The sequence below is a fragment of the Suricata suricatta genome, chromosome 1 (genome assembly GCF_006229205.1).
Source record: "Suricata suricatta isolate VVHF042 chromosome 1, meerkat_22Aug2017_6uvM2_HiC, whole genome shotgun sequence".
NCBI lineage: Eukaryota > Metazoa > Chordata > Mammalia > Carnivora > Herpestidae > Suricata > Suricata suricatta.
Window position 1 is genome coordinate 94,739,549 of NC_043700.1, and position 12,431 is coordinate 94,751,979.

Here is a 12,431-nt window from a genome sequence, read left to right on the forward strand (position 1 = left end):
TAAGGAATTGTCACTCTCTCACAATGAGTTAGGTCTGCCAGCTTCCACTTGGCCCCAGGACTATGAAACTGCAGGTAGATCTCAAGCTCCTCACTCTTCCTTTGTGAGTCATGGTCATTCTTGCCTTGAATTTTTCCAGGCAAAGACTAATATCTGTCTCAATGCCTCACAGGAGGAAAGCCAGGGACCCCAAGGCCCTGCTCCACAGCAACCTGGAGCCCACACATATTTGCTGCTCAGCAAGTGGGCAATTAGGAAGTACGATGCCAGTTTTCCACATCTTTCCAAAGAATTCTTCTGCTATGATTTATTCCCTTGGTTTGAAGGATAGAAAGAGAAGCATATCCACTCCAATCCACCACAGTCCTCTCTTCCCACAAATCTCTTCATATAATCTTGTCTTTGATCTCCGAGTATCATTGAGGCTGACAGTGCATGATGGAGATGGATGGCCGAACATCCAGCCTGCCCAATCCCTCATTGGTCTGGTGGGGATGTATCTATCACTTTCGGTAGAATATTTGTGCACTTACCACTTGCCTTCAGTTTGGAGCTTCAGAAGAGACTCAAAAATAAGACAAAACTCCATTTAAATGTTTCTCCTGCCTCCATCTCTTTCTCTTCATATCTCTCTGTGTTCTGTCTTTCTGTCATTCTCTCTCATACACACACACACACACACACACACACACACACACACACACACAGCAAAAGTAAATAAATAAGCCATATTTCTGTCACCTATAAGCATGTCTATGAAGATCTCTATTGCATTTTCACTTTCAGGACATAGACACAAGAAATCTAAATCACCCAACTCTACTGGCAGTTGGATTGGAGTCATGTAGTAGGATCTAGACAAAAATATATGGACAGAAGTGATGTATGCCACCTCCAGGCATGACCATTACAACCTCCATGTCTTGTTCTGTCTTCCTATTTGATGGCAACCTTGAGAGCTGTGTTTAAGATGGCAACACTTCTAATAGAAGCAGCCCGGAGTCACTGCTTGGAGGAAAGCTGTCAAAAAGAACCTCCCAACCCTCTTCAGACTGTGAAATAAACAACCAATAACCATTCATTGTATTAAGCTACCAAGATTTGGGGGTTTGTTTGCTATTGTGGCATGACCTATTCTGTCTATTCCAACTGACTAAGCCACCAAGGCGCCCCTCAAATATAAGTAGTCATTTAAACAATTGCTTCACCACTCATTTTACTAGATAACACCTGGAAAATATTGCCTTTCAAGCCATGACTATTGACCAGTTCATCATTGATAATTTTTGCTCATCCAGAAAAAGGAAAGAGCTTGATAAACTCTCATTGGCTTTGCCAAGCAACTGTTATGTCTTAGGGTCTTTCATCAGCAGTGGCACAATTCAGTTGCCATTCTCAGTATTAGGACACTGTGTTAGAATAGGCCAGAATTTGTTAAGATAACAAAAAAAAAATCCCAGATATCAGTACCTTGACATAACAGAGCTTCATGTCTCACTTAGGTCACCTGCAAATTAAGCCACTGATCCTTACCCCTTAAGTGGTGACTCCGGCATCATGTTCTTTCCTCATGATAATGTTGCTAGCTTAATTACATGGTCTACAGAAGGATAAGAAAGAACATGTATGGAGTTTCATAACTAAGACAGAAAGAGATGTACATTATTTCTGTTCATGTCTTACTGGGTGGAACTGTCACATGGCCCCACTGTCCCTGAAAAAGGGTCTCATAAATGCAGGCTTCCTATGTGTCCAAGAGCAGAAGTGGAACCAATGTGTGCTTCTTAAGTCTCTTCAGTCTTCACCCTCCGGATCACAGAACAACCATTTCATTCTTCCTCTCATACCTAGAGCACATATGATCACTTCTCCAACAAGGACAACTGAAAGCACTATTTAGTTACTAAATCCAACAAAAAGTTTATCATTTTCAGGTGTATTGGAATTATTCAGAGAAACAAAACCAATAGAATTTGTGTATATAGTTAGAGACTTGTTTTCAGTAATTGGTTTATATGATTGTGGAGGTTTAGTAAATGAATGAATAAATATGATACCTATTGTTGGCCTCTGCAAGGGATTTTAAATATCAGATGAACTTTGGTTTAAGCTATCCTATTTTTTAAATACTTTTTTAATGTTAATTTATTTTTGTAAGAGAGAGACAGGGGAGGATCAGAGAGAGAGGGAGACACAGAATCCAAAGCACGCTTTAGGCTCTGAGCTGTCAACACAGAGCCAGATGTAGGGCTTGAACTCACAAGACATAAGATCATGACCTGAGCCCAAGTCAGACACCTAACCAACTGAGCTATCCAGATGCCCCTGAGCTAGCCAATGTTTAACCTCACAGACAATTGTTGGATGTATATGGCTTGGTTAAGATGTGCCTTTTCTGTCGATGGCCTAGAAGGCAAGTTCACCATATTGTTAAAACCTTGTTTCCATTATCCTTAAGTTAGTGTGATAATTGAGAATGAAATGACCCAAGGGAGTCTTGGGTTAAGCTCAGTTGGTTAAGCATCTGACTCTGGATTTCAGCTCAGGTTATGATCTCATGGTTTGTGGGATCAATCCTCCATTGGGCTCTGGGTTGACAGCACAAAACCTGCATGGGATTCTCTCTCTATGTCCCTCCACTCCCTCTCTCTCTCTCTCTCTCTCTCTCTCTCTCTCTCTCTCAAATTTAAAAAGTTAAAAAAAAAAGAATGGAAAGACCCAAGAGGAGCTAGAGGAAGCTAATCATCTAAATATCCCCAATCCTTGTCCTAAGATATTGATTGAATCACTGTAAAGCCCCTGTGTTCACATAACCTCAAGAGCTGTTGGGGCTGCGAAGATAATGGATCCCCTATAAAATTGTGCTTTCCAAATCTTCACTTGGGAACTCAGAACACTTCTGCAAAGTCCAAGATGGACTTCAGGATTCAATTCATTATAGTTTTCCTTTCACACTGCCAGCATGTAAGTATCTTAGTTATCTTCCCCTTCATTCACTCAGCAAAACTTCTTGCCAGTTTTTCTGTGGTAGAGTTTCATTACCAAGAAAGCGTTTTAGAAATGTAAGAAACAGAACACTTGGAGGAACAAGTGTGGAAGAAGGGAAAGAAACTAAAGTGTCTTTCTTATAAGATTAAAGTCTGATTCTCATTAGAACCATCTTTTTTATTTCTTTTAGTCCTTGGAAACATAGACCAGCAGTTATTTAATAGATGATCTAATTCATGCCACCGCCTCCAAGAAGAATAAAATCTAAACCATACAAGATAAATAATAGTGCAATGTTTTCCTAAAATTGTTCAAAGGAAACGGTTCCACAGTTTTTTCTATCCAAATTCATTAAAGAACTTATTTCTTGATATTAAATTCACTTCTTTCTTTCTTTCCCTCCTTCATTCCTCTCTTCTCACCCCCTGTCCTTTCTTTTTCTCTCTTCCTCTTCTCTCTTTCTCTTCTTGTATTGGCCTTTTTAGGCTGCCATGACAAAATACCACAGACTGGTGGCTTAAACAACAGAAACAACAGAATTTTATTGTCTCACTGTTAGAATTCCAAGATCAAGGAGCTGTCAGTGTTAGTTTCCAGTGAGGTCTCTCTTCCTGGTTTGTAGGTAACTGCCTTCTCATGGTATCCTCACACGGCCTCTTCTCTGTGTGTGTCTGGCGTTTTTCCTAAGAAGACTAGTCCTAACATATTAGGGCCCTGTTAAGACTTCATTCAACTTTAACTGCCTCCTTAAGGCTCTGTCTCCAAATCGAGTCCCATTGGAGATTCAGCTTCAACACGTGTTTGGGGAGGTATAATTTAGTCGTTACCACCACTGTACTCAAACATGCAAATTCGTGCTTGTCTGAGACAAGTTGTGTAACTCCCTCAGCCTTAGTCATGGGGACAATAAAACTGAACACTGAGTGGCCTTTGTGAGAATTAAAGCAAATTGCAACACCTCAAAAGTTAGCCCCAAATATATGAAATATTTAATAACTTTGACCATTAATTTACTTTGAAACCATTGTGACTTCCTTCAGCCTTTTTCTTCTTGTCAATAAACCAACCTTTTTTTCCATTTCTTGGAAAATTATTTTTGTCAAATATTCTCATCTTTCTTTCATCGATTTAACAAATATTTTGGAGTGGGGAGGTCCTGGCTGGTTCAATTGGTTAAGCAGCCAACTTCAGCTCAGGTCATGATCTCCTGGTCCACGGGTTTGAGCCCCGCATCAGGCTCTGTGCTGACAGCTCAGAGCCTGGAGCCTGCTTCAGATTCTGTGTGTGTGTGTGTGTCTCTCTCTCCTCTCCCCCACATATGCTCGGTCTAACTCTATCTTTCAAAAATAAACATTAAAAAATTTTTTTTAATATATTTTTTTTGTATGACAGGCACTGAGCTGGATACAGGCTATACAGTCCTGCATGAAACAGTCACAGTTCTCATGTAGCTTAAAGTCCAGGTGGGAAAAATGACAATCAACTAATGAAAACACCAATAATATGCAATTCTGAGTCAGCTAGTAAGAGCAATTTTAGAAATGGTTAGTTTATTACAGCTGGAAAGGCATGATTATATAAGGAAAAGCATCACTACTAATGGTCTTTATTTTCTCTCCTAAGACTTCTTAAAGTTTTTACAATTCAACTAGTTTTTAGAAAATACAACTAATACCTAAGACAGAAATACATCAGGGGAGTTAAGATAAACAAAATAAACACGGAAAAGTCCCAAGATCTCTGTAACACATAAACCAGAACTAAAGCAGGAATGTCTGGGTGGCTCAGCCAGTTCAGCCTTCGACTCCTGCTTTCTGCTCAGGTCATAATCTCATGGTCATGGGATCAAGCCCTGTGTTGGAGTTGGCACTGGTCATGGAGTCTGCCTGAGATTCCTCCACACCTCTCTCTCTATTAAAAATAAATAAACAAACACATAAATAAACAAATGAAATATTTAAAGAACTAAAGCAGTAGAGTCTTTGGCCACTCAGTAGAGAGATCAATGGCTTAAATCAAAAAATGCTAAACAGAAAATAGGTACCGTTGGGAAGAGTCTTGTCAGAGACTAGTACAAACTGTACAATAAATAAGAGTACAAATGTTTTAAACATATATACATAATTTTAACTTGCAAAATTCTACATTCATAGGAGGAGTGTCAGTCTTGAAAAAAGTAATATATGAAACATATTTATTAAGAATATTTTCTAAATTCTATGCAAATATCCTTTGAGCAGAAAATTTGTTATCTATCATGGACTATCTAACTAATGAACTAATGGATGAGCTAACTAAATGGTATTCCAAAATAAAGATCACAAGATATTTAAGTAAAAAGAAAAAAAAAAGGGAAAAGAGAAAAATCATCTTTTAAAATGTAATTTTAATGGTCCATTCAGTAGAATAATGTTATTTCTGACCTCTTGGTCAGATCCACACACTAATTAATCATGCTTAATGATGAGGAGACAGCTAATAATAGAAATATACAATTATTGTACAAATGATGTGTTCCTAGGTTTTTAGCCATTTGAGTGACAATCTGTGTACTAAAATCTTGGAGAGTTTGAGGAGATAAAAATGTTACAGGAGTGCCTGGATGGCTCAGTTGGTTGAGCGTCTAGCTTTGACCAGGTCATGACCTCCTGGTTTGTGGGTTCAAGCCCTGTGTCAGGCTCTAGGCTGACAGCTAGCTCAGAGCCTAGAGTCTGTCTTCAGATTCTGTGTCTTCCCCTCTCTCTGACAGTCCCCTGTTCATGCTGTCTCAGTCTCTCTCTCTCTCTCTCTTTCTTTCAAAAATAAATAAAACATTAAAAAATATTTTTTAAAAATATTACAGATTATTTGGCATGGTTCCTTTCATTTATAGTTGAGGGTGCTGAATCCTAGAGATATAAGTGACCTTACATGCCTTAAAGTTTAGACTTTTCATACCCCAGAGTAAGATTATGTGCATAATCATCAGTGAATAGTCACAATTTTGTCCAGCAGTCTTGACAGTCAAATAATAGAATATTAGTACATTTCCCAAGATCTAGGCTCTTCAGTCATATCTTTATATTCACCATAAGACAATATAAATGAATACTATGTTAATAGAATTGTACACAGGTTGGGGTGCCTGGGTAGGTCAGTCAGTTGAACGTCTGACTTCAGCTCAGGTCATGATCTAACAGTTTGAGAGTTGGAGCCCCACCCATGTCTGGCTCTGTGCTGACAGCTCAGAGCCTGGAGCCTGCTTCAAATTCTGTCTCCCTCTCTCTGTGCCTCTCCTCTCCTCATTCTCTTGTCTCTCGGTATCTCTCAAAAGTAAATAAACATTAAAAAAATAAAAATAAATAATAAATAAATAAACCTTAAAAAATTTTTAAATGTACACAGGTGAAAATTCAACAAGATTTTGAACATTTGCTGGACAGTCTAAAGTAGGAAGATGACTCTTTTTCAGAGAAAATAAGAAAAATACTTGGGGTTAATACAATGTCTTATTTCTAAAACAAATATTCAAAAATACTAAAAATCACTAAAGAAAATATTCATGCAAGTTCTAGATGATGCACACAACTGAAAATAGTGCAAACAGAATTTTTATAAAATTAAAATCATAATGTATTTATAATAGTGTATTCACCATTTTCCACTTACAATTAAATCATTAACATTTTCATTTTTATCATGTTAATGGTTGCCCAAAGCTTAACAAAATTGTATCAAAATTTATTAAATCATTTTTCAATTATTGTATTTTTAAGATTTTTTTCCCCAATGGTTTTCTATACATAAATAGATTTTTATAGGAAAACATTTAAAGCTTTTTTGCTTTTATTTTAATAAACCATGGTTTTCTTTTTAAATTAAAAAATGTATGCAGAAGAAAAATTAAAAGGCATAAGCAAAAATTTTTAAATCATGCATAATTTCATAATCAAAAATAATTACTATTAGTTTTTTGTCATATGACTTTCCATTATTATGTGCATTCATATATATGTATATATGTGTTTATTCATATATATGTATATATGTGTTTATGCAAATACACATAACATATAACTACAAGAAATTTTAGTTTTATGGGGGGCTTGTACCATAAACAAATATTTCTAAGTTAAAATACTCCTTATAAATGAATTTTTCACTTCTTACTAATTGCCAGACCTAACACTTCTGTCATGAACACAAGCTTTTAAAACTTATAAATAGAAAATTTCGTATTATTTATCTTTATAGTCTATCCTCTGACATGACAAGATTCTTACAAAAGATGCATATTTTCTTGCTGGTCTTCTGTAAACTGAAGAATAAAGTTTTGTTTAAATATCTGTATATAATAAAAATTTACGTATTAAACACACTATTTTCTTGTCTATTGCTTTTTCATAGTTATTTATGCTGAATATTTTATCATTTCTAAAATTATGTATCCAATGTGATAATCTACTCAAGAAGAATCTTAAATTAGATCCTCATGTGTTAATTACTATTGTGAAAGATGCTCATGTCAATCTACATATATTGTTTTCCTCCTGTGCATTACATTTATTGTCTTCATCCATTTCATTAAGATAATTGAGGCTTAGAAATGAAATGACTTCCCCAAATAATAGATAGTAAGTGATCATATTAGGACTTACACCTGAGTGTTTTGATTAGTAGCTCAGTGCCACATACTTATAAGAATGTTAGGGGAAGAATTACTTGAGATAATGTGTGTAAGGCAAAGGGTCCAAAACAGAGTGCACATTAAAATATGTGGTTATTTTTGCTGTTTTATAAGAATGCTGCTTTTTTAAAAATATAAGATGATCTTATTTCAGATGATCATGGAGATAAATGCCAGAAGCATTTAGATTGTCATTTTACTTCAATCAGCATATATGTCAACTCTGTCAGGCCTAATTAATTCAATGTTTCAAATAAAAATTCTATTTTAATGACCAATACATTATAATGCCTTTTTTATCCTAAAATAAACTTCCTAGATAATATATCTATCTTCATCAATATTTTCAATTCAGCCTATAATGTGAAAAGAAAGAGTCAATATTCTATTCTATTTTCTTTTCCTTTTTAAAAAAAATTTTTTTAAGTAATCTCTATCCCCAACATGAAGCTCAAACTCATGACCCACAGATCTAGAGTGGCATACTTTATTGACTAAGCCAGCCAAGTGTCCCTATTCTATTTTCTATTCTACATATTCTCTTCTCTATTCCCATTACTGCATAGCAAATCCTCTAAAAATACAATGGGTTTTAAATAATCAACCACTTTATTCGCCCATGATGCGAATGGGCTCAGCTGGGTAGTTCTTTGCAAGTCTTTCCTGACTAACTCATTAGGTGACTGATGAGGCTGAAGCCCTGTGGGCTGCCTGGGCACCGGCGGGTCTAGTAGCCTAAGCAGAGGTGGCTCCATGGGCCAAAAAGTGAGAAGAACAGGGTGACAAGAATGGATGTAATGGCACAGAACTAATCTTTGATAAAATCTGCCTCTTGGGCTACCCAAAACACAATCATTTCTCTTCATTCATGGGATACACCCACTTTGTGAACAAGAAACTAGGCTGAGGTCTCTCCAGTTACTGCTTGTAGCTCCAATTCTCAGATCTCTAGCCCTAACGTGCTTCTCATGATTTGATAGTTTATAACTAAAATGCAAGGTGTCTATCTCCCAAATCTATCCTCCAAGAGGCTAGCCTAAGCTTCATCCCAAGCAGAAAAAGATCTCAAAGAACTTTGACATGAAAGCAGTAAGAAAGAAAAATAGAAAAGAAGATTCAAGGTCTCTCAAAGCATAGTCCCAGGTGGCACATCATTTCTACTGTCTTGTATCTGTCAAAGCAAGCCACAAGGTCAGCCCAGATTTAAAGACATGAGGAAATAGACTCTGTCTCTTGATGGGAGGCGTTGCAAAGGATTTGTGTCCAATCTTTATTTTAGGCATTAAATCAATGTTTGGAGAACAGAGAAAAGAAATAGGAAAGGAGAGAAAGAGAAGAAAAGGAAAGAGAGGAGAGAAAGAAATGGATCAAGAAGGGGGAAAGAAATAGAAGAAAGTATTTTTAGACATCTCAAAAACTAGAATACAGGGGGAAATATTCAGGGCATAAAAAATTCAATCCTTTAAAACAGAGAATTGACATTTAATGAATTTTAAATTAGTAAAATAATGATAGCTTTAAAACATCATGACATTAAATTATAATATTACGCTAGCCCCAGTTGTCGAATGTCATGCAGAAAACTATTCCAAACTTAGTGGCAAAAAACAATCATTTATTATGCTCACAGATTCTGCGGGTCAGGAATTTGTAAAGAACTTGGCTGAGGGGCTCTTGCTTGGACGTCTCCTGCTATTGAGGTCAGATGTCAGTTGGAACAGCAGTTTTCTCAAAACTTGTGTGGGGCTGGAAACTTCCTTTCGCAGCTACACTCACAGCTGATATTTGGTGCTCATTGTTTCCCAGGAGCCCCATTTCTCCACTCTCTCACCTCTCTGAATATGGGTAGCTGGTTGCACACTGACTGACTTTGCTAACAGCAAGCAGTCCAAGAGGTCACAGACGAAGCTGCAGTGAATTTTGTGACCAACTTTCAGAAATCATATCCTGTCACTTTTACTGTATTTTATGGGTCATGCAAAAAAAAAATTCAATATGGAAGGGGATTACACATAGGCAGGGTAATAAGGAGGCAGAAATCACTGGGGAACATTTTATAAGAAGGAGCACCACAAACCCAAACATATTTTTCTAATACAGTCTATACAATCTAACATTTAAGCCACCAAATCCTAGCAACAATAATTAAGCTACAAATTTCAAAATAATTATTATACATGAGGTTAGGCAATGATTAAAAGTGTTTTTCTTTTTTTAATTTTTTTTTTTTGAGAGACAGAGAGAGACAGCATGAGCAGGGAGGGTCAGAGAGAGGGGGAGATACAGAATCCGAAGCAGTTTCCAGGCTCTGAGCTAGCTGTCAGCACAGAGCCCGATGCGGGGCTTAAACCCATGAACCATGAGATCATGACCTGAGCCGAAGCCGGATGCTTAACCGACTGAGCCACCCAGATGCCCCTAAACGTGTTTTTCATGCACAAGCTCCACAAATGGAAATGTCAAGTGTCACTGACTCTCTTTTAATGTTAAGTACACACAGAAGAGAGTGATGGAAGGGAAAGCACAATTGCATCTCTCAGTCAGGAGACATGATCCTCTAAGATTTTCATTTGAGTAAAAATCAAGTAAAATATCCCTTAGCAAAAATTATCTCTAAATAAATTTTGTCTGTACATGGGTTTTATCTCTTTTGATTGGTCAGTGAACAAAAACAGTTCACTGTTACAGACTGAACTACATCCTCCCCAAATTATACTTTGAAGACTGAATTCCTAAACTGACTGTACTTGAAGATAGGAACTTTAAGGAGTAATTGGAGTTAGATGAGGTTAACAAGGGCAGGTCCTTAACCCAATATGACTGGTGACCTTATAAGAAGAGAGAGAGAATCAAAGATGTGCACGCGCAGAGGAAAGACTATGTGAGGACCCAGGGGCACAGCCATCTAAAGCTAAGAAGAGGTCTCAGGAAGAAACAACTGTGCTGAGACCTTGATCTTAGACTTTCAGTCTCCAAAACTTCAAGAAAACAAATTTCTATTCTTTAAGCCACCCAGTCTATGGCATTTTACTATGGCAGCCCCAGGAAACTAATATACCCACCAAAATCAGGTCATGATCTCATGGTTTGTGAATTCGAGCCTCATGTTGGACTCTGTGCTGACAGCTCAGAGCCTGGAGCCTGCTTCATGTTCTGTCTCCCCAGCTCTCTGCCCCTCCCCCACTCATGCTCAAAAATAAATAAACATAAAAAAAATTTTAAATACATTTGGAATTATTAAGGGAAAACTTGTTGTTAGGGTAAATCTAAAAACTGGTTTTATGTTTTGGAATTTGGAATTTAGAATTTAGATTTCTGTCTTGTACTTAATCTCTACCTTGGATAAATCTGACACTTCTCATACACAGATGATCTATGGCCTATGACAGGGACTTGAATGTGTGTTTAATTTAAATAATCAATATCGAGAAACTAGCATTTCATCCCAATTCCTCATATATCTCAAAATCTTGGCTATTATATCTTTGAAATCTCTTTTTTTTCTCTTCATCTTTTAAAAATGGTATTGAAGTATAATTGATATATATAGTATTATATTAGTTTCAGGCATACAACATAATGATTTGCTATTTGTATATAATGCAAAATGATCACCTCAGTTAGTCCAGGTTAACTCCATCACCACACACAGAAAAAAAATTTCTTTTCTTCTTATGATAAGGACATTTAAGATTCACTCCCTTAACAACTTTCAAATATGCAATACCATATTTACTAAACATAGTCATCATGCTGTACATTATATCCTTAATTTTTTTTGAAGCATAGATTCCTAGGTACAGACTTTCTGATTGGAAGGATAGGTATGGTTTTCAAGCTTTGGTTGTTATTGAAAGCAGGGTGTACCCCCTTTTAAACTGCTATAACAAAGAGAGGGAAGTTGGGTAGAAAATGCTTTCTCTGGTTGCCAGTGGCAATGGGAAACTATCAGGCTGTTCCCTGAGTGTCCCACCCGGCAGGTGGCCTGGCCTAGGTCTTCTTGTCTTCTAGACATTTTGTTTTCATGAATTTGCGGGTCATCCTTCCGCAGGGGCCATGCTAATCTTCTCTGTATTGTTCCAATTTTAGTATATGTGCTGCCGAAGCAAGCACTGGACATTTTGTTTTCAAAGAGAGCAACCCTCTTTGCAAAAGGCTCCAAATTAGCAGAATTAGGCCCCTTTGATGCACTTCTTTCCTCTGAGACATATTTACCCAAGAAATTTTATGCACAGAAAAGGAAGAATGAAAAGGATATGCAGTCACTGTCTTGTAGGAATGAGATTTATGTTGTCACTTTCTTTCAAGTATCTTAAAACACAGCTGAATGGAGAAGGATATTATGGGTCAGTAAAATGCTGCTTAAAATATCCAGTAAATGAATAACATGGGACATTTATGATAAAAATAACAGTGAGCCAAAAAAAAAATTCCTTTACTGGATACAACTGCATCTACCCTTAATTCTTCATCAGAAATATTGCTGCAAGCAATCTGCTAATAAGTGAAATTGTAGTGATCATGAACCCTTTCACTTCTGGTGAAATTTTAAAAAACTTCTTGTCATAAGAGCAGTTGTCATTTGTCACCAGAGTGTCATGGTTAACACTTGCATCCGTTTCTTTAGAAATAAGTCATTATAGCTTAATCATCTATCTTCAAGTTCTCCTATGGTTAATTTTTAAAGCCTAAACTGTGAATGTTTGGCTTTTACTTTCTAGGCCCAGAAAAAGATATCATTTTTTATAATATTTTAGTTTTCAGAGTCATGTCTTAG

General features: G+C 36.7%; 1 non-coding gene across 1 annotated transcript; it reads right to left on the reverse strand.

Annotated features, from left to right (window-relative positions):
- Nucleotides 1-11,663: 11,663 nt before the first annotated feature.
- Nucleotides 11,664-11,767, reverse strand: LOC115303174. Its single transcript, XR_003913884.1, has one exon. It is a non-coding gene; the product is annotated as a U6 spliceosomal RNA (small nuclear RNA).
- Between the last annotated feature and the right edge of the window lie 664 nt (nucleotides 11,768-12,431).